We start from the raw sequence: 23822 nt of genomic DNA on the forward strand, positions 1-23822 counted from the left end.
CTTCTGTTTCCACAGAGTTGCTGTTCTGCAAGGGTTGCACTTCTGTTTCCAACACTTCAAGGGAATATTCAATTTATAAGAAATGATGTAAATAAAAATACAGTACTTTAAGCAGTTCTTAACATACTGTCTATGTTAAGAACTGCTTAAAGTCTGAAGTCTTAACATACATTAGCCTTTCTTGAAGACCTTGTATGAAAGCAAGGTCTTTACTCACAAACATCTACAACTAGAGGAGCTTTAGCTGCTTCAGTGTGCACAAACTTTGCTTGTATGGAAATCATGAGAGCAGAGCTCCCACTGGGGGTCCTTTTGCTGCAGAACTGCTTGGATTTAGAGAAAGGATTGTTTTGCACTACTTTGGAGTAACAAGGATTTTATTTTACATAGTCAAGTAATTAAACAAGTTGTACTCAAGGGGACAACAGTATTTGGGAATGTCAGTTTAATTTTCTTAATTGCTTCGGCTAGAAAAGAAGGAGGAAAATCAGAAACATTATATAGTTGGTTTAATTTTTAAAAGAGCTGCAAAACAGTTAAATTTAAGCATGAAGCGAAACAGCTTGGAAAAATCATAACTTTGAAAGTTTTTAAATTTTCCCTTTTTTTCAAAAATATTGTGACCTTTGAATTAGAAGTCCATGACCCATTGTCTTTGTGTGAGAGCTCTGGCCACTGCTCCAGACATCCAGTAATCCTCCACATGAAGCTGGGTTTTCATCTCATTAGCTGGAGCAAGAGTCATTGTGGCTGAAGGAGATGGAAATGTATGGTCCTGAATGATCCACTGGCAATAATAAGTTTTCTGGAGCACTCTTGTGCTTAAACACAGACTTCCCGTGAAGTTCCACAACTGCAAATAGTTAGAAATATATGAAAAGCACAATCTTTTTAAAATCAATCCCTCCCAAGTCTTATAGCTGCCAGTGCCATATAAACATAAACTGTGATTAATGTTTACACTCCCAAGGAAAGCCTGAGTTTGTTGCAATATTTCACTTGGATCCTGCAGTTTAATAGTGCATTCATTATTTATTTTCCATCTCAAAGTCATGTGTCAGCAACAGCTGTGAGTGCCACAAAAAATCCCCAGAAACAATGGAGACACTTCTTATGGGCAATCCACATCAAAGGGTGAAAGACTGTAGGGGTGGAAACGAGCTTAGAGTGACTTCTGTCTACAAGAATGAAAATGTTTGCAATCTCACTTGCACTGTTTGTCTCAGAAAAGCTACATGGGATCCATCCTCCTCCAGGCTACATCTCATCTGTGAAATAAAGATCTCACTTTTGGCTTGCCTGAAGCAACTTTTCAGAGAAATAAAATAAGGTTATTTGAATAGGAAAGCCCTAATTTAAACAAGTAGCGCTCTGTACAACTCAGAGCTTTTTCAGCAAACTGAATTCATGAAGGAACAAAAAGCTAAACAGAGATGTTTTGTCTTGTAATGAAATGCCCCAACATCTTCTAGGCCTAAATAAAACTTTAAAGGCAGGAATTTTATAGAAAGACAGATTTTATGAGGCAAATTCCTGTTTACTACTGAGTGATAGAGGGAGTACTTTGGTGACCGAGGTGTTTGTTACTGCACAATTGTATTGTGATATTTCAAAAACATCACCAATGTCCCTGTGTTGTGGGATGTAAATATAGTCTTCAGTATAAACTAATTTTGCTAATACACTTCTATATTCACTGGTTGTTTACAGCATGACTCAGGACTGGCAAGATTAAATGGAAAACAGCGTGGGCCATCAGCTTCAACTCCCAGCCACAGAAATGGAGGACAGTGTGTCTTTCAGCTGAAAACTCAGTCTCTGGTTGTACACAGTTTGTGTGAGAGCCACTGCACACATCCCCAGAGCAGTCCAGAATATTGTCACTAGATTGTAGGCAGTAAGGCAGAAGGTACAAAAAATGTTCTCAAAGATTTGCTTGTAAGTTCATTTGCAGTGCTGACAATTTCACAAACTTTTCCTCCAGCCCTGGAGATTCTGCTGCCAAAGATCTGTGTCTGGTAATAAGCAGAAGCAAAATGTGAAAACGTAATCCCAGCAGTAACACTGTGTCAAGGAGTAATTTCCATAACGATGATAATTTAATAAGATCAGAAATTACTTGGCCATAAAATATATACTCCAAGCTAACAGTTAAAATACCTCAAATCAAGGACAAATTATTTTCTGCCTTCTATGTTATTTATTTTTTTTTTTTTTTATTTATGCCCAAGTTGGACATATTTGTGCAGTGTTTGAGAACTCTCAAAGAATACAGTAGTAATACTCAGAATTAAATAGTTGTAGTACATTTTAAGTTAAGCTGAAGTGATTTGCCGGTTTTATGCTGAACCCACAAGCTGTGATTGATATAGGTTTGTAGCAGAAGACATTGGTACTTGTAGCTCTGGGATTGCTTCTCATTTTCTTCAGGTATTTGAGGTTCTACCAAGTGCTGTAATAGCTGGGGGATGGGTAAAAATATTTTTAAAAAATTAAAAGGCTGGAATACAACATGATCTGGCAACAAATCTCTCTTTATTGATGCACTCCAAAGTCTGGGCACTGAAGTTGGAGATGAGGAGAAAATCCATGGACATCAGTTGCATTAACTCTGCACCCCATCATGTTGCTGTGGCAGTGTGGTAGAGCCAGAACAGAACCAGCCACACAGAAGGTTTTTAAAAGCTCAGCAGGCTTAATGTCATGGGAAGGTCATAAGCACTGAGCTGCCAAACCGCACTCTGAGACCTTTCTCCTGCTGTGAACTAATGGCTACATAAGGTACAAGGCAGTGGAAAATCAGGTTCTGAAGCCACCCCTCATTAACTGCAAAATGTTTGCATTTTAGCCAATTAAAATGTCTCAGTGTGTTCAAATAATCTGTAAATCCATGGTCTTGAAGCCTGTCCAAAACCAATAAAGAAGGCCAGTACCTGCCACAAAGACGTCACAAGTCAAGAAACTTTAAATGTGCTGCACAGGTCGATATAATGAACACATTTGGGTGGGATTGCTTGTGGAGTCACAGATTTGGCCTGGCTTGAGCAGACTTAACTCACTGTTTTGGAAACTACATCCTCCTATAATAGGGTGGGATCTTCTTCCTCTGCTTCTCCGTGTTTCTGTCTTAGGTATCTTTACACCCAGGTCAATTCCTTATATTCTTCTTAATGATGTTCTCTAAAGCAAATAACCTTCCCCAGTCTGATATGAGTGTAATTATATTTTGCTACTACACAAGCAAGCCATGAAAAAGCCATAAAAATGTTATCTTTTATGCTAGAAGCAGCAACAAAAATAATAATACTACTCTTCCTCGACAGTGCTTGCACCTATGGATGGGTGGAATTTATGGTGTTTCATGTGTGCAGATCACATACAGATCGAATCAAATCAAATCACATGAAATCAAATCAAATCAAATCTAGAAACATAAGTGGAGAAAATTCAGATAACTTAGGAGAGACTGAGTTACCATAATGAGAGAAGTTCTGCAAGGCTACCAAGTTATTTTTCCTTGTGGAAATAATGCCCATAAATATGGAAAGGAGGGAGAAAGGGAGATAAATGAGATAACTATCTCATTAATGGAGATGATGAGTCAGTAAGTTTGTTTTTCAGATGTCCACTGCTGTCCTATCTTATGTTCCTTTGCGACCATCAGGACCTGAGTGAAAATGAGCAGTTGTGAAAGTTGGTGGAGAGCTGAATTTCTGTTTCCACTCTTGTAAGGCCTTTTAGTGCTGCAGGAAAAAGCACAAAGTGGCGAAGGAGCAGCCTGCTGCCAGCAGCATCTGAGATGTTCTGGTTGGTGCCAAGAAGGTGATTCCAGGGCAAACTCCTTCCCAGTCCCATTGAGACAGACGATCATCAGGTGAGTGTGCTGCTACCTTACACGGAAAGTGCGCCAAGTACAAGATGTGGAGAGCACTTAAATAACATTTATGGTACTTTTTAGTAAAATTTATTTGAAAACAGAAACTAAAGAATACTTTGAAGCAGTTTCCCAATCTATTCCTAGTGCTGGGAAAATATTTTCTAAATCTTCTCCATTTTGAAAATGCTGAATCATCAGTGGGAATATGTCAAGGTGGAAATTTCATATTGGAAATATTCATGCTTAGTAAAAGGAAATTTGGTTAAGGCTTATTGCAAAGGTCTTAGAAAAATATTTTTCTTATTTATTATTCTTTCAGAAGAGTTCTTTAGTTTTAGTTTTTTAGTTTTGTTCTTTAAAAAACAAGCAAACAAACAAAAAACTAAATTGATGTTTTATTGAATTTTAACAAAGTTATTTATTTCCATTGACATGACTTTTTTTGGAACATATTCCTTTATAGAAATTTATGAATTCTCTGATCTTTTTCTCATTCCAAACCTGGATATGTTTCAAAATGTCAGAATTTCCTGTGAAACAGAAGTTCCAGTTCTGCCGTAGTCTTGTGTGTGGAGCCTTTAGACAGGGAAATAGTGCTTAATTACCTTAAGCCAAATAAATCCAAATTTGCAGGAAAGAAATAAAAGGGAAAAAAAGTTGTGAGAAGAAATAACTTAGACAGATTTTTATGATGGGCATGTCCTCAGTAACTGAAGCACACATGCAATGGTCCCTGAGACAGAAGTAGCTCTTAGAAACAGGAGCTTTCCAACACTAAACCTGTTGGACACTGCCCTCAGACACTGGTGTGCCAAGGAGACATCACTGGTATGGTACAAGCCACTCTTCTGGTCACTTTTTTCCTCAGGCTAGAATGAGAAGATAGATTTTGTTTAAATCTGTGGCAAAAATAATCACTCATAAAATCATGGAATCTGAATGTAACCATTTGGGGCCTTTTAAAGTTGCCTTGCTTTGCCTAGCTGTGCTAGTTCAACTGCTCATTACTGGCATGCTTAAATATTCATCTACAAGCTTGGAAATCCATTCTCTCTCTGAACAATTTATTCACACAAAGCTTGAGACTTTTATTTTTCCAGTAAATTTAACTAGTGATTTCTCTCTCTCTTAAATCTCTTTTCACAAGATTAAAGGACAGAATATCTAAGGAGGACATAACATCATAAGGCATTCACCTTATTAACCTTGCCTAGGAGGAGTTTTGGTATTTCAAGCCATCTGACCAAATCACCTCTCATTTCTAAAAAAGCCTTGGTCAGGTTTTATGCTGTAAGATGAACAAAGGGGAAGAGATTTGTAGGCAATACTAAATAGAGCTGGGTGACTTTTGTTACATCAAAGGCCAGTGAGAGAACTGCAAAGATTAGGAGGAAGGTTCTATGCTACTGTAGCTTTTTTCTTTCAAAGTCAAAAAGGAAACAAAATAAAGTTCTCGAATTTGTTTCTTCCAAGAATATGTAAATCTGGATGCATGAAGAAGTAACATACTATCTACATAAAGTATTTCCATTTCCTGGCTCCACCCATCTGAATTTACTGGATTTTGGCCAAACAGTTGTAACTGCCAAATTTTTCTCCAAGAGAAAATCCATCTGAGCAGAATTTAGTATTGGCAGAGGATGTTTGGAGACATGTGTGAAAAATTACAGACCCTTTAAGGGAAGAAGTCACCCAATTAAAAATGTGCAGAAAATAATCTATCATACATTCCCATCAAATCCCTTTTGATTTCAAGTACCAAAATAATGACTGGATCAGATCCCAGTTGAGTCTAGAGCTGGCTGGACTGTTTGTTATGGATTTACCATTATTTTTGGAAAAAGAAAAAAATGTGAGTTGAGCTTTTTAATGTTTTAGTGTTGCTTTTCACCTACTTTCTTTGTGGAATACCTTGCACAAATAATTTTCAGTCCTTTGGCTCTTTGAAACAGTTTCCTTTGAGCATTTCCACATATTTATCTGTGTTGTGTATTTGTAGTCTCAACTATTGTTTTTCCTCGACTGGAAGACTCTTAAATTTAAAATAGAGTCATAAATGAGAGGATAAAAATACCAAACTTTAACATATTCTGCTTCTAGAGGATAATTACTTTTGTAAAATATATTAAAGTTAGTAACCACAAGCATTTGGAGGAAATGCTAAATAAGGCAACACATTAATATTACTACAAATTAACAGAACACATTCTTCAGCTTATTAGCAGCTCTATTTGCTACTTAAGAATTTTTCTTTGTCTTGCTCTGTAAATACTGACTCAACTCCAAACACAATAGGTGTGATACTGGACTTGTACAGCAAAAGCCAGTGCAGTAGATTTTCTGTTTTCAGATAAAGAGAAAAGCTGCAAAGTAATTCTTTGAAGTTTTTTCCCCCTGTTTCATTTTGTAGTTATCATCAAAACACTTTCTTGTTTAAATAGCACCTCTTTTTAAGAGGAAAAAAAAGATCAAAATAATCTCCTTACTTCCAAACTCAGTATTTAATTTTCAGCATTCTTGAACAGAAACCTTTGTGTGGTTTGACCTGCTGCAAGCATCACCACCGTAAACACATATATCTCTCTGAATAAAGTGATTTGACATCCATACATGTCTCTTTCCCCAAATTTTCTGTAAGAATGCAGTTAGACAAAATGCTTAACTCAGATTTGGCTACAGGCAATTATTTTCCCCCAAAAAAAACCCTCATCCAATCCTCCCAAACCTGTTTTTGGAGTAAGTTTGAAATTACTTCATATATTGAACTCTTAAATTCATGATTACTTGACAGTTCAACCTGAATTATTCCACATATTTGGTCCAACCTCACTTCTGAAGCATGCCCTAGAGAGAGAAATGATCATATAGCACTCAATTCTCCATGTCCATAAAGATTTGAGTTCTATTTTTTCATCTCAAATTATGTCTGCTTTATCATAGCTTCAGGGAATGTTACAGTTACCCTTTGCTCTGCTAACCAAGAAGAATGTGCCTATTATTCCCCACATTTCTTTCATGGAGCCAGTCCCTGTTTCTGGGTGGATGCAGGAAAAGTGTCCACCTCACCAGATGGATCACTGGAAGTCTGAACAGAAACAGCCCAATGAGTTCCCAGCCTTGTAGCTTCTGTGATTGATTAAATACAGATCTGTGCATTCCAGAATGGAAAACAAACAAAAACTCATCCTCCAAGAGCATCTTCTCTAACCCCTGTGATACAGAGCTGAGAAATGATTCCTACATATGGTAATGAGAAATTTGCAGAGATCTTGGCTTCATCAGGAAGCTGCTGGACCCCAGAACACAGGCACAGGCTGCGACACATGGCAATCCAGATACAACCAGTAAAGATAAAAGGACTTTATAATAAGTATATTTTCTGTAGTTTACATTCCTATATTGGCAGAATTAACTACTTCTTGAAACAATTAAAAAGTATTTTTTTTCCTTGACAATTTGTGGTATACCTGTCCCCTTGTGTCTGATTTGGTAACTAGTTCCAATATTTTTCATAGAATCAAAGCACAATTTGGGTTGGAAAGAGCTCCTGGAAGTCATCTGGTCTGATCTCCTGCTTAAAACAGGACTAGCTTCAATATTCAGTCAGGTTGCTCAGGATCTCAGTTGAGATCTGAGTATCTGCAAGGATCAGATCTCTGCAAGCTCTTTGTGCAGCTTGTTCTGGGGTTTGGCTGCCCTCAAGGAATATTTCCCTAATTGGAATTTCCTCCTTGCAGTTTGTCTCTGTTGCCTCTTTGACTGATGACCTCCAAGATAAGTATATCTTATCTTCTGTATTAAACCACCCAATCTCTAGTTAGGACAGAAGTTAGATCCCCACTTTCAGCCTTCTTTTCTCCAGGCTGAACAAACTCAATTTCCTCAGCCTCTGCTTTTCAGCCACGCGCTCCAGCCTCCCAACCATTGTAGACCTCTACTAACAGATGTTTTATTTTTCACATTTTCTGCAGTCTCTTAGTGTTGCCACTTTAAAAAATCCCAAGCCATTGAAATTAGAATACATTTTTATTTGTGTAAATTCCAATGCCTTTGCAGTAATCTGATCATCCCCAAAAGGGAACTGCTTGAAAAATATGACCAGCTTTTCTACTCATCTGGTCTGTGGAAAAGTGACTTACTCCAATGAGGCAGCCAAATTTAACAAGGAGAAAAACCAGATTTAGCAACCATATCAAAAGCAGACATGCTTTCAAGAGACTTAAGACTCTTGATAACAGCCCAGGCATCAGCACAAGCAACTTCCTAACTTCTGGCTTAAAGGTGGATGGAGAATGTATTTCTGCTCTAAAATTGTTCAAAATTAAAAAATAGGAATGAATGTGTACATTGGGTTAAAAATTACATATACATTTCTGAAGCCATACAATGAGGGAAGGGCAATGGCAGCATGAACAAAATTAGGGCACTGAGCCTCTTTTTGCCAGAAACTACAAAGAGTTAACACAGAGTATAAAAGACATGACTGCAATTAAAATACTGATTCCTCTTAGATTTCGGTAGAATGGCACCAAGGCAGACTGGCAGATTTTTCTCCATAAAGAATTCTTAACTGTACATTCAAACTAAAAGAGGATATTGGCTGAGCCCAGTCCTACTTCCACGATCATATTTATAATGCCAGAGCAGAATCTGTCACCTGCCTTTATCCATCCCCATCCTTGCATGGGAAACCACAGATTTGGTGTGAATCAAACACCAAGGCAGGTACAAGCTGAAGTGAGGAGCGAGCACTGTCCCAAGGGCTGGGGTCACAGCCTGCTGTCCCACCAGTCCTCCTGCAAATAGGTCAGCAGCCAGTTTGTGTTTCTGCCTGGCTGAGAGCTCAGGCTGCCAGCGGGGAGTGAGTCAGCTGAGCCTGCCAAGCTGCGGTCAGTGCTGAGAGCTGGCTTCTTTCTCCCAGTGCTTCCTCTCCCAATGCTTCCTCTCCCAATGCTTCCTCTCCCAGTGCTTCCTCCTCCCAGTGCTTCCTCTCCCAATGCTGCTTCCTCCTCCCAGTGCTTCCTCTCCCAGTGCTTCCTCTCCCAGTGCTTCCTCTCCCAATGCTTCCTCTCCCAGTGCTTCCTCTCCCAGTGCTTCCCCTCCCAATGCTTCCTCTCCCAATGCTTCCTCCTCCCAGTGCTTCCTCTCCCAGTGCTTCCTCTCCCAATGCTTCCTCCTCCCAGTGCTTCCTCTCCCAATGCTTCCTCTCCCAATGCTGCTTCCTCTCCCAATGCTTCCTCTCCCAGTGCTTCCTCTCCCAATGCTTCCTCTCCCAATGCTTCAGCCCTCCCTGCATCATGGACAAAGCCAACCAAAGCCAACCATGCTTTCCAGAGCATCCCGGAATGGGTGCTCCTGTTTGAGGGACACCTGGGAACCCACAGTCTCAGGTTCCTGCAGGTCTCTGTTGTGCTCCTGGCAGGGAGGGCTCAGCAACTTCCCCAACCCCAAAAATTTCAGCCACGAGCCAAGGCTGAGCTGGTGCCAACACTCTTCCTGTAGCTGATGTGTTTTTATTTTATCCTGGTAATCAGTGACACCACCTACATCAGCTGCAGGGGAGAAGAGAATCTCTGCCAGGTATGTTTTTCACATCTAGCAGGATTTGAATTGTTGATTTGAGGAAGTGGTGTTGATTAGTTGTGTCACAGTCCTGCCCACCTGGGGACCAGTGGCAATCCTTTCCCATCCATTTAGACCAGATGTAACTACTGGGGCAATGGGCACAGAGAGCAAGTCAACATTGAGCTGGCTTAGTAGTGGCTTAATCTGACTACATTTCTAGGTTTTCTGGATTTATGCCCAGAAAGCAAACCAAATATATAATATAAATTACTAAGAAAAATACTATTATCAAATAATATATTATATAAACTATAACAATATAAATTTATTTTATATTTTAGAACTAATATATGCAGCTAGCTTGGCTGCTAATGCCCCAAACCTCTTTCCAGGTGCCCTGTACAAAGGCAGGACTCCTCTCCTGCTCTGGTGAGTGTACAGCAAGTGTAGCTATGTTAGTATCTGCCCTGCTATGGATGTATTATGCTATTGAAGCGCAAGATGTCCATTATGTCCCAAACATTTCATATTTGCATGACCTATCCCCAAGAAAAAGACAAAGCAGGACAGCTCTACCTGCTTGGTTTTTTTGGAAAAAGAACCTCAAGGCTCTCCTCGCAGGATTCTGTTAGTTCGTTGCTGACAAGATGGAAACATTAGCTTCTTTTCTTTTCTTTTCTTTTCTTTTCTTTTCTTTTCTTTTCTTTTCTTTTCTTTTCTTTTCTTTTCTTTTCTTTTCTTTTCTTTTCTTTTCTTTTCTTTTCTTTTCTTTTCTTTTCTTTTCTTTTCTTTTCTTTCTCCCTCCTGTTGGCCTTGACACTCTGCCTGTTTTGTTTTAAAAAAGAATTTATGCAGAAGTTTCCAAATGATAATTATCTGGGGAAATACTTGTGTTCTCTGGAAGCCAGTATTGTTAAATACCTGTGGATTTTCTTCAAAGGAGAGGAAAGTTAAAATATAGAAACACTGGCAAATTAGCTCATTTCTAATATTCCTCTGCCTATTTTAGATTTGTAGCTACAGACAGACATTAATGTAGGACAAACTTTGGCTTAAGGAGACACCATTATTTCTGTGAGACAAGGGTCAGAAACAAGCTCTGGAAACCATTTGTCCATAAAACCCTGATAAAACTAGGAAACTATTCATGTGGTTTGTATTCCCACTAAGTCTTGTAAAGCTCTATTTATCATGGTGACAGCCACCAAATAAATCCTGCAATTATAAAGGGACACTGCTAAACAGTTTTGACACTGCACTGTTGAGTTGGAACGTCAAACACTCAGCTGAGCCATGTTCTGGGAAGACACTGGAAATATCTCATTACCACTTTGTGAGGGGCAGCATATGGACTCATGTAAATGAACTTTACTGCACAAAAGTGAGGTACAGAGCAAAGCAACCAATGATGCTTGCCACCTGTTCAGCATGAAAGGATACCTTGAAATTAAAGGAGAGTAGGAAAAGGAGTCAGATGTAAAGGATACTTTCCCTGAAGATGGTTTGCAGTGGGTTGTGGTCCCTGGAGAAGGATAGATACATCTTACCCAGGCAGTGACCCTGCACATACACAACAGTTGCAATGTTGCCACCATGTATGCAATTCCTGATAAGTTTAAAACATTAAACAGTTGGTCATGAAGAGAAGAATGCCAACAGCACTTCAGCTCAGTGTGGGCTTTGAGACAGGAAGGCTTTCATGTGAGCCTGAAAAGGTGACAGCAAGTCCTGAGATGGCTGGTTAAGGACTGAGGGTGAAGAAGCCTTTGACCCTCTGGTTCTCTTTGGCTTTTTCCTTTTTTAAAAGCTTTAGGGAAACTCAGGCTGCCTTGGCTTTTGGGTTAGAGAAAGGCCTGGTTTCTCTGCCCAAAGGCTGTGAGACTGCCTGGTTTTCCACAAGCATTTTCACCAAAAGAACCCGTGCCAGCTGCCATGGCACTTCCAGGGCTGGTCTGTTCAAGGCTCTGCAGAGGCCAGCTGCACACTTCCCTGGTTGATTCTTTTCCCAGGCGGGAGAGGAGCCAGCACAGATCCCTTCTAACAACTGTGCAGAGAAAGAAACTGGAAAGGCTGGTACCCAGCATTGTTTTAAGTAATGAACTCTAAGAAGAAAGGGAAGCCATCAGTTTCCTGCTCTGTTGCTGTTGGAGGAGCGGGCTCAGTTTTTCCTCTTGCTCATCTTTGCTCCTTTGTTTTCCCTCTTCCTCCATCTCAGAGTCCTGAGGGCACTAAAAGGCTTGAATTGACCCCACCTTTCCCGTTATTCCAACAGTCCCTCTTGTCTCCTATTTCAATAATATTTTCCCCATGACATCCCCTGAAACCAGGTTTATGTAATATAAGTACAGCAAATGAGTCAGAAAGAAATGGAGCTAACAAGTCATGCATCTATCATCACCCCTCCCCTGATTTGTCTCTGGTATTATATCCCACAAACTTGACCATTGTTTGCTCTTTCCACTTGCAAGTTATGAAGGCCAGGAACTCTATCTCTGCCTGCATTTAGACAGCACACTGTTCAGCAGGGACTTAATTTCTGCTCAGGCCATTGCTATTATATTAATTACAGTAACTGAGAGTCTCAGGTGTGCTTGGGCTGGAGCTGAACCAAAAGAAAAAGCAAGCCTCTGGACTATAAGAAAGGCAGAAGCTTACTCAGCCCTGACAGTGGAGTTTCTCACTTTTGCCAAACTTGGAATAGCCATTTGTATTATTTTCCTGAAAGAGTACAGCAGATTCCTTGTAGGATACCCTAGGGGTTCTAGCTGAAGGTTTTCCTCAGTGAGTTGGGCACAGAGGTGAGGAATGCCCTAGGGACACGTCCTTAGATCCCTCCTGGCATACCTAAATGAAAGCCATCTGCTAAGAATTCCCTAACACCACATCCTACTTGACCTGCAGTCAGAGTCAGAGTTTTGTTCTGTCCAGAGCTTCACCCTCCAGGCCATGTACCTTGTCAAGCCCATTTTGTGCCCAGTTAGCTTCTGCAGAGAGCTTTTAACTCCAAATAGGGCTCTAGTGATTCCTTTGTATTGTCACTACACATCCAGGTATGACTGGAGTTAAGAGCCTTGCCTCCAAGGCAGTTAGATAGTCTGTTATCAGCTTTTAGAGAAATAAATTCTTTTGTCCATACATCTGCATGTATTCTGTCAGGAGTGGTGCATCTATTGCTCTGCTGGACAGTAATCTCAAGCCTGCACCTTGTAGGCTGAGATATATTGGGTGCCACTTACCTTTGTACACAGGCATCAGTCACTTGTGTCACTTGTATGGCAGGGCTGCCCGAGCAGAGAGTGACAGCTCCTTTCAGTGGAGTGACAGGGAAGCTCTTTAAGATTTGTTTAAAGCTCACAGTCACTGGCTTCCCTTGGTTTCCAGTTTCAAGACTGGAGCAGTTGAGCTGTTTTGACAAAGCAGAATGTATCAAGGCAGAGAGCTAGGGTGATGAGAATGCACAAACAGTTAGCAGGTTCATTTACTCACTCTCTGGAAATATGGAAATAGGGATATGGACTAACCTTGAGTTCAGGAGACCTGGCTTATTCCCATCTCTCTGCTGCTAACCCAGTTCAGCAGCCTGGACAAGAGATTTCACTTCTCTGTTTCACCTTCTACTGTGTTTGTTCTGTAGATAAGTAGGCCTGGTTACTCACCCCCACTGAATTCCTTTTTCAAATATGAAAACACATTCACAGAGAACTTGTAAAGTGCTCTGTAAAGCTTGAATGGAAATGCCATCCCCACACTTACCAGCCTAACTCAGAGCTGAACTGTTCCCTAAATGGTTTCACAAAGCAACATGGAAAATCAAGTCAGACAATAGAAAGATGGAGATTTTAGTTTCTGGATGTGTTCTCAGAAGATCAGATCCTTTTCCTAACTCTGCTTTTGTAGCTGGCATCATCTTGAGGAAAACTGACAGCTTGAAAAGCAGAGGTGGGAGGGAAGAGGGGATCTTGCTGGCACTGTGAACAGGGTCAGCACTCAGCTTGAGCAGGACCTGCTTTGACCTTGTCTGTCTCTCTTTTGGAAAAGACAGCTGGGTAAAGGGAAGCAGCTTTGTACAACTTTTGAGAGATTTCTCAAAAAATTGCAAATGTCACAAAACTAAGCTAACGTGGGAATCTCTTGCACTTTAATCACACTGTATTTTCCAAATTTAGATAGTGATTCATCCTATTTAGTTTCTCCTGACAGTGGTTAATGGCAGATATTTCAGAAAAACGTGCAAGTAACTTTATAAGTAGATAGTCAAAGGTTAGGCTGCCCAAGACAAGTTTCTTCCTAAAGTTGGCTAGCTGACTGATGGCCTGGTCCAAGAAGGTTTGTTTCCCCACAGTAGTGTTTCAAAAAAGGTGCAATGATACACTGATTCCCTAGATTGCCTAATCACCCAATGAATTATTTGTTATTCCAAAGTAAAAGTTATTAGAAACAGAGCAGGAAGGAATGTTTTGAACTGTCTTGGTTTCTAACCTACTCAGATGAACCAAAGCACTGGAGAATTATTTTAAGTGTCTTTCAGAGGGAGTAGTAAGAAAGTGTGATTCTTGAAAAGTAGTTTCAGTTGCACCCATTTTGGGGGCCATGCCTCTATTCTCTATGTGTTCACCCCTCAAAAAAAAAAAAAGAAAAAAAGAAAAAAAGAGTAGTCAGAAGCAGGTTTGGGTAGTTTTCATAGTTTTCATAGCTTTCAGAGTCTGGGCTCAGTCAAGTACCTGAAAGCTGATGTTTGTTTAGCATTTACATATACCCCATATTTCACCAGATGAAGAACCAGTAAAACACTCTCTCACATAACAATTTTCAGCTCTCTGACTTCTGGCAGTGGCCAGGAACCCTGCAAAGTGAGCTTGTTCTTGTGATAGTTCTGCTTTTTTGGTCCTCATCCCAGAAGGAAATAAGAAGCATAATAAACACCTAAAAACTTACTCATGGGAGCATTTCAGGTGCATTTCAGTTGCAGTCTGCCTCCAAAGCAGGGTCCTTCTCTAGAAACATCCTCAGCTGATGACACTGACAGCCCATGGGGTGGGGTAGCTCTCTGCAGGTGGTTGCTTCAACTGCTTGTGGCTGACTGGAGTATCTCTCTGATGAAAGAGAAACATTCCATTTTAAATTTTTGCTGTAACTATTAGAGTTTTTTTCTCATTCAGAGTTTGCATCTGTTTTAAAACAGACATCAGCCACAATGCGTGCTCTTCCTATTTAACTCTTTCAACCAATACATTTCTGAAGACTTGAAGAAGAAGAAAAAAAATCCCCATTCTCATCTTCTCAATCCTTGTAAAAAATTCCACAGTAATAATGTCAAATTTTCTGATGTTACTTCAGCCTTGAAAGGATCATCTAAGGGGACACCATGAAGCCAGAAATCCCTACTGGTCAGTGGCAGCTGCATAACTGGTTGGTCTGTGTATATGCTCTGGAGAGAATGGCTTGTCTCCAGTGAAGCCTTCTAAAGCCTACATCTTCCCAGCTTTTCAAGGCATTTCCTGTGCCTTGATGCTGTGGCAATCCCCATTTGTCTTGTGTAAGAGCACTGGAACCTCACTGTAGTGACCTTCATGTAAGTTATTTCATGAGCCACACTTGGAGATGTAGTTGTCAAATTATTTGGATCTCACAAGTTAGTGCAGAGACAAACATAGCCCAGATAAGCTGAAAACTAAGTTAAAGGATTAGCAAAGGTGGTTCATAGGCACTTTTCTCCCCCTACCCTTTTCTGTGGAGAAGCTGCTGTTGGCCCAGAGGCACAGTATCATAGGCATTTAAGGTTCAGTGACTTTGTAAGAAATGAAGAAAATTAAGAAATTTTGGGACAACACCAGGATATTTAATAGAGTCAGATGAATAATTTGTTCTAAAAGTGCATTTAAATTAATTTGTGGTGGAAGTTCACATCTTGAGAAGCTGCATCTGTCTACTCATAGGAGATCTTCCAATGCCAGATGATTTCTTTGTGTGAAGGAGATTTTTCCACATCTAATTCACCAGCCACACTGGACTCAAAAGGAGTGGCAAATTACAAGCAAGGTGGCAGGGGTTCTGTTTCTGCTCCAAATTCTGGTCAACTGTCTCAAGTTTCTCCTGCATTAAATATTTTGAAGCCTCAGACACCAGCTGGGAGTTGGGCAGAGGAAGAAAGCAGACACACAAAAGTTAATGAGATGCTGAGCTAAGAAGTTGATGTTCCCTGCCTAGGTAAGGGAAAGAGACCAACTCTTGCCATCACCCAGGGATTTTTTAGTGTAATCCAGCCTTTGGAATTTATAATTCAGGCAGCTTGGGATAATGTTGTTCTGTCTTTTGCTATAATGATCTCCCAGTGTGATAGAGTTACAGAAAGGGCAGTACATAATGTTGTTCACATTCATGTTTTCCAGGCCAGTTAAACAGGCTTTCATTTGTTTTAGAAGGAATCTATTCAAACTTTGGCAGAGCAAGTCAATAATTGTGTGTTTCCTTTTTTCCTCCCATTTGGAATCCAGTCTGGATCACGCACAGAGATGATGGGGGGGAGGAGAAAAAGGGACCTCCAAGAAGTGAAATGCTTTCCACCATTAAATGAAGCAAAATGAGCCCATTTCATGCACTGTCCTCCACAGCAAGGGCATTAACACAGCACTTCACCCTGTAACAACAAAACAGAGTGACCTTGCCCACCCTGCTGCAGATCCAGCTCTGGCCCTTCTCTGAGCTGCTTTTTATCCACCCTCTCCAGACAGATGCTCAGGCTGTGGCCCCTGGAGCCATCTGTTCCAAGGCCTGATCCAGATTTCTGGCCATCCTCTGCCTCCTGCTTCTGACATCTGCTCTACCTCCAGCACGTTCTGGGTGTCACTGCTCTCAGCTGTGCCTTCCACAAGCCACTGCTTTGCTCTGCACTTGCACCAGCAGCTCACTGTGCCTCTGCCCCATAGCAGCCACCAGCTTTTAGCACTGCGTGACTGAAATGAGCTGAATCCTGAAGAAATTAGGCAGGCTGCATGTAAAACAGTGCCTATATTTATATAAATTAGTCAAGTAGCCTCCAGCAGGTAGGTGGTGAATGGAGGTGGAGGATACAACCCTGGGAATGCAGACTCAAGGAAATATGGAAAGTTGTTGTCGAACTTTCAAGAGGCAGCATCTGCTCCCTAGACTCTGAATGAAGTCCAGCAGAAAAGAGGTGTGCCAGAATCTTTATCAACTTCCCCAGTAAGGTGAGCAGCTCCCTTGTGCAGAATGCATCATATGCGCCTGGTCTTTAGAGGATTTTGTGAATGTAATGGTGAGCTCTGAATAAAAACCTGATAAATTGCTCGAGGATAAACTATAGCTCATGGCCCAATCCTTTTCCTCATTTCAGTCACTGAAGATTCACATTTTTTTCTTAGTGGCAAGTTGAAAAAGTACACTCAGGTAGCATGCACAAAGGCAGGGTAGTTGCTGTTACCCATTTCACTCTGAAAGATTAACTATGAAAGTTTAGCATCACTGACCAAAAATCTCACCCTTAATGCTGGGAAAGAAAGGTAGAAAAACAGAAAGCCCAGTAACTAACAAAACTGTACTGCACCAATCCTCTCCTAAATTTGATCTCTTGCAGGTTGGATCCTCAATCCATCTCCTTTGTTTATGCCTCAAGTGTAAACCTCTTCAGCTCACATTGTTCTGCTTCAAGAGCTAATTCCATGTGAGTCATAGTTCTGGAATGCCAATAAATATGGCTATAACCATGCTTTAGTTTGTTGCTGCAGATCATTTTGGCACAAAATTAGGCCTGTTCTTATCTTTGTTTCTGTAACTCTTCTCAAAAAAAAAAAAAAAAAAAAAAAAAGAAAAAAGAAAAAAAAAGAAAAAAAAAACAACAAAGGAGCTTCAGGCCTGGCTGTGTGCACCTTTGGGTGCAAAAATGGGAGAAAAATATTCATATCTTGTTGAACCAATCCACAGAGAGAGATATGTGTCCTTGCCTCTGAAGCCCTCTGAAGTGGGAAAGTGAGGATGACTGTTTCTGCTGAGCAGCAAAGTATTGCTATTTGCTAATTGTATTGCTATTCGCTAATTGTGGTAGGACCAGAAGGGGGAGGCCCCCGTGGGACTGCTGATAGGTAGGGGTGTGTTTCCAAAATCTGTTCCAATGGCACTTTTATGGTTAAATTTGTTGTTCATGAGTTACTTAGGAAATAAAGAGTGAATATCTAATAATCCTGTTTCCTCCCTCCCCCCATGCCTCCCTTTTTACCTTCTTCCCTTTCTACCTTCCTCCCTCTTTGCCCTCCTCCCCTGCCTTGTCCTTTTTTGTTTCAAGTACAAATATTTTTTTGCATTTGTTTCTCAAGATTAAGTTGTCAAAAGTTTCTTCAACTGAAGTGAAATCCCAATCAGAACCATGGCAAAACCTTTTCCTAATAGGGCTGTCTGTATCAGCTAGTTAAGACTGTCCCTGGGGCCTGGAATGCAGTGCAGTAACTGAGCTATCTATTTATAAACTAGTTGAAAGATAATTGTGTTTATCTAATATTTAATCATTTGTATGAAATTTTACAAATAAATCAGTCGGTTGGATATTGGCCTAGTATGAGTATTTTCTATCCAAAAATACAAAGCAGAAAATCACAGGCAGAGTAACATCCAGGCACAACTGGTCCTTTGCAGTTCCCTCTGGCATTCACTTTGCTTTACATCATGCTGAGGACAGCAGGGCTGTTTAGGCTGCAGGTTTCTAGGCCTGGCTTGAAGGGCATTGCCCCTCAGAGCACTGTGGTGTTGTGCTGTCCCCTCTGACCAAGGGACTGCTGCTGGGGAGGCAGGATGTGCCCAGACCACTGCCCCAGCACAAAGCACATTCTGATCTTCACCTACTGCTCTGCTCTTGAGCAATGCTTCCTAGTGAATGACCCTTTATCTCTAAATTGCTTCTGAGTGAGTGATGCTGGCTGGGAGCCAACATGTTTTCTCAGCTACTGGAAGGTGTTACTTTGTGAACATCACTCTTTTTAAATTTCTTTTTAATGACATTAAGTTCTTGTTCCTAACTGAACTAACATGCAGTCCCAAGGCCAGTTTTTAAGTCTGGGTTCCTAAACCTGTGTTTGTTCTCTTAGCAAGAGTGAGTATTCATTCACAATTGCTTCCCAGAGAGATGCAGGTACACATCAGTGCTACTTCCTGAGGACAGGTGAGGGTAGGAGGTCAGCTGCAGGGCAGAACCATCCCATCAAATAAGGAGGGACACAGACTTTTATTTGTGTGTTTTCTGGGAGAAGAAAATTTCTTCATCCATGATTTCTACATGAACCTGCCACAGTTTCACTGCAAGCTCCTTGATAAGATTTAGGTAAAGTAAATAGATTGCATTTTGTTTACAGCACATGATGAAAGAGTGTGTATTCAGGCCAGGGGAAGATCCCATTAAATCTACTTATCCTGGGTTTATGCTTATGCAGTGCAATGTTTTTACATTGTTCTCCAGGGAATTGTGCTGGGATTGTCATTGATGAGGACAGTGCCCTTCAGCTTCCTTGTCTGACAGAACCCCATTTCCAGCAACTGGATGGGCCACAAAAGGCAGCTTAAACAAGCCTCCAAAAGATACTCACATTTAAAAGAAAATTACTTTTTCATCCTTCTCTTGTGAACGTTAAAGCAAATGCAATGCAAAGAGCATTATCTTTTGCACTGAACTAGTCTAGTGGGAAAAGCCTTTTATAAATAACTGCAAATATATAACTAAGTACCACACATATAAATTTTTTTTTATGCATGTGGATTAACATACATATATATGGATCTATAGTTACATGCACTGAGATGGCACTGGAATTTCTGTCCAACATAAAGAAAACCATTCTTTTTTGAACAATTCCTGAAAATCTGTCACCATAGTGGAACCTTCCTTAGAGTATAGCTTGTTACCAACCTTGGCTTCATAAACAGTAACTGCTATCTTTGTCATCATTGAAAGCAGCAGCCTAAAGGGATCTAAAATTTACTGATGAGAAAGAATTTAATTACTTTAACTGTTATAACTTGCAGATCAGTCAGCACAGCACCCCAGGATAAGGTCCATAGATTGGGATGATAAAAGATAAGGCCATGCTGTGCCTGAGAGCTCCTTGACTCAAGTGCTTTGCCCAGCTGAGCTCAGGATGTTTGCCCAGAGCCATGTCCATGTCCCTGCCCTGCCAGCAGCACAGCCTGAGAGCACTGCAGCCCCAGCCCTGGCTCCAGAGGCCCTTCCAGCCCTGACCTGCAGCAGCCAGGTGAGGACCAAGAGGTTTCTACATCACTCAAAGTCCAGCTCAAGACTGCTTTTGATTGATCTGTTTCATGTGTGAAATTCCTCCTGGCATATAACCTAAGAAATATGATCCAGAAATATGATTCTTCAGTATCCTACCACCTGTCCTGTGATGTATGGAGCCACTGTAATACTACATTCACCCTCAGGGGAACATTTTCAGACATCCAGGCTTTGATCTGTACTTGGATTATGCAGATGATTCAAAATGACTCTGAAAGTCAGAGAGTGAGTGTTTCAGCTTTTTGTTTGTACCTGGAATGAGTTGTCCTGCTGCTTGGAGCCTCCTCAAGAAAGGACCTAATGTCAGACCAAAGGTAGTTATAGCACACAAGGATCAATAGATCAAGGAACTGCTGCAAATTAGCAACTGAGGTTGAAATAAAGAGTGGAAGTCTTTTTCTTAACCTCATTTGGAATTGTTTGGAGTAATTATCCTGAAGTACATTGATAAAAATAAAAGTCCCTTAAAGGCTGCCAGTTCTGTTGGGATCCCTTTTAAGCCATATTGTTGTTGGATATCTGATGAGGACATGATGATGTGCTGGGGGCAGAATGGAGCTAAACTGATCTAACTGCTCACAGAAGGACCAGCTCTGCTGCCTCTGACAGCTGTAAAGAGCTTCAGTGGTGACACCCATGGATTTCTTCTGGTTAATGAGGAGAGAGAATGAACCCACTATATACTGAGGCAGCATGAGGGGGGAAGGCAGTTATCCTTGCAGCATGCAAATGTCATCTAGATCCTTCCCGCATGCCTGAAGCCCTCTGCCACTTCTGGGTGTTCCAAAGCCAGACTGCAGGGTCAGAAAGCCTTGAAGAAGTTCTTGTAGCTGTGGCCCTGTTTCCAGTCCTGCCCCCAGCATTACTGCAGCACAGCCAGCCAGCCCAGCTCTCCTCCTGCCTGTGGGGTGGCCTTGGCCCTTTCTGGCCCTTAGGGGTTGCCTTGTTGTGATGGCCCTCACACCACAGGAGCTGCAGAGAGCTCTGTGTCACCAGGGTGCTGAGCAGAGCCGGGCCAGGGGTGGCTCTGTGTCACCAGGGTGCTGAGCAGAGCCGGGCCAGGGGTGGCTCTGTGTCACCAGGGTGCTGAGCAGAGCCGGGCCAGGGGTGGCTCTGTGTCACCAGGGTGCTGAGCAGAGCTGGGCCAGGGGTGGCTCTGTGTCACCAGGGTGCTGAGCAGGAGTGGCTCTGTGTCACCAGGGTGCTGAGCATTGCTGGGGAGCTGGGCCAGGAGTGGTTCTGAGCTTGTGCACACAACCAGGATGTGAGCTGGGTAACTGGGCCTGGGTCCAGGAGAGGGAGAAGGTCAGGGATGCCTTGTGTTTCTGTATTTGTGGGAAGTGAATTAATGTGTGCAAAATTCCATCACGCTCACTTAACTTATTTGAGACAATATCACAAAGATCCAGTTCTGAATGCATCCAGAGCCCTGCTAGCCTTTACTCATGGTAACATGAAGTTTCATTCCAACCTTTGATGCACTTCCCCACTCCCTCATTATTTAAAGTGTGGTTTTGCTCTAAAGACTGCCTGTATAAAATTGGCATCTGCTTTCTTAACAGATATATTCCATGTGTGAAATCAGAATACTGGTCTGGTGACTTCAATGGCAAGGATTATTTTCACATGCTCCTTTTTTTGTTGGTGGTAGAGAGGCTGAGTTGCACTCTTGAATCTCAGGCAATAGCAGTATTACACTTCCCTTTTAACACTAAGCTTTTAGCCAAATGAGGAATAGTGGAATATTTCCTTTAAAAGGAAAAGTGACAATGAAGAAAGTCCTTTTGGTACACATCTGTTAATGCACTAAGGGTATGCACTGGTCACAAATCACAGGAAAAATCAGACAAAAGGAGATAATCTCTTGCTTTACACTTCTAACCCAGTCAAACATCCTTTCTTTCTTGCAGAGCTTTTTATACTGCACTATTGGGATGGGGTTTTTTGAGGGCTTCTTTTACATCTTCTCTGCTAGCTCCCCTTGGCTGCACGGCCTCTTTCCCAAACACATAAGCCTTTGTGAAAGAGAGGCAGTAAAAACTCTCCCCCCTTCCCTGCCTCATGTGTACTTTCATCTGGGGTAGTGACACATACTTGTGTTTGATGTGGAGGTTCCTGTAGGTTTAATTATATGGTTTCTTGTGGAATGCAATCGTTTCTTCAGCTATCAAGTGGTGGTCACTGTGTCTGGCCAAAGACAGTATTAAACTTCATTAATTCCTGCTCAGTCAGATTCTGCACTCATTCATCACTCTGCAATCCCAGGGAAGACAAAGAGGGTGCCTGGTGTGGAGGGATGGGGTACAATGACATGCACCACACAGGGTAATGCAGCATAGCCTGATCTCAGGCTGTTTGGGGCTGGGCATGGGACACAAGGAGGGGAACCTCAGCTTGGCTTTCACATCTAAAGTGAATCTCTTTGCTTAACAAATCAGAAAATCATGACTGGCTGAAACAGGACTGCTAAAAAAAATCAGAATAGTGGTATTAAACAATTCAGTGATCTTTCAATATTTCACTTGAGAAATATAACCCAGGTTTTGTGAAATTGGAGGAAGCTGATTGTTTTCTCTGGAAAGGTTTGTTGGGGGACAGGTGAGTTTAAGGAAAGGTAAGCTGGCTACCCAGTGAGCCTTTGTAAAATGCTTGCTTGACATAGAGGCACCAGATATGGTCCACATCTGCAGGCTGGTCACACAAATAATGAAACATCTTTTTGGGTCTTATTCTCAATTAAACAAAAAGCATACAAAGGATACATAAAATTTTCTCTATGTAAAGATTTGAAGGCCTGGCAGCTCCAAACCTGGGTTCAGCTCCATTCCTACTTCCCTGTCTGTTGTAGGAGAGCATCCTGTGCAATGCTGGAACCTCCATGTAGGTCACCTCCTCCCTACAAACCTGGCAGTAAAATGCGTGCCCTCACCCTGAGCTGCCCTGTGCCCCTGTGAGCCATTAACATCTCCCTTACATGGTGTGGGGCTTAGAGCGGATGGGGCTCTGACTAATACCATCTACACTAAGTCCCCTCTTACAGTCCCTTCCACTTTATGACAGACTTTATTACTGCAGCTGTGTGCTGGCCTCATGGTTTCAATGATTTTTCTGTAATACTCTCAATCCCTTCTCTACTCATTGCTCTGACTGATTGGTTCCTTACTCTCACATTAAATTATGTTACATTTTTCTGCAGCAAACTGCATTATGCTGTATTACAAGCTGGTATTTACCACCTGCTGGTCCAATCTCACTAACAAGCCAAAGCCTTTTGAATAAAAGGCATTTTAGTTTGTACTGCCTCTAATACCTCTATTCTCTACAGACCTGAAACACATAATTATTTCATCAGGTATTCTGCAAAGAGATCCAAGCCAATGCCAGGACATCCTACAGAACATATCTGTGGTGAAATACATGCAGGATTTGGCCTTCCCAAGGCAGAGAGGTAAGACAAGCAGCAATTGCAGCCTTTTTGTTGCCTCTTTACAGTAATTAAAATCTCCTTTCACAAGTGCACTCTCCTTTCTTCTCGTAATCTGGTTTTTGATGTTGCTCCCGGTTTGATCAGTTCTAGAAACCAATTACCACAGGCTTTCCCCAGGGGACTGTTAATTGCTGGCTGCCTCAGAACCACTGGACCATTACCCTGACTGTATTTTTTTTAAAGATACTCAATACCACTGTCCACCAATTCGCTACATCTGAACCTGATGGAGTCCGGAGAACCCTAAATGTCCCAAATCCAGAAGTCTCCAGCTCTCCCCCCACTTCCCTCTGTAATGCCTGGGAGGGAAATAAGCCTCCCAGCCAGGTTCCTCACATGGAGAAAGGTAATGTCTTCCAGTGTCTGATTGTTCCACTGAGTCTGTTTTAGCTTTGTTTGTTTTCATTGTTCCAAATTTGAAATATAAATTGGCCTAAAAGATAAACTTCTAGTCTTTGGCAATGGCAGTGGAAGGGAAGGAAGGGTTGTGATGATGCTCAGAAATGCTCAAGAGTTTGGAAACATCTTCTTATCCCCAGCTGAAATGAAGCTGCTGTGAATTGGGACTTTGGATTAAGAAAGGGTAAAGGCAGCCCCAG

Source organism: Ammospiza caudacuta, chromosome 1 (assembly GCF_027887145.1).
Source record: "Ammospiza caudacuta isolate bAmmCau1 chromosome 1, bAmmCau1.pri, whole genome shotgun sequence".
In the NCBI taxonomy this organism is placed as follows: Eukaryota; Metazoa; Chordata; class Aves; order Passeriformes; family Passerellidae; genus Ammospiza; species Ammospiza caudacuta.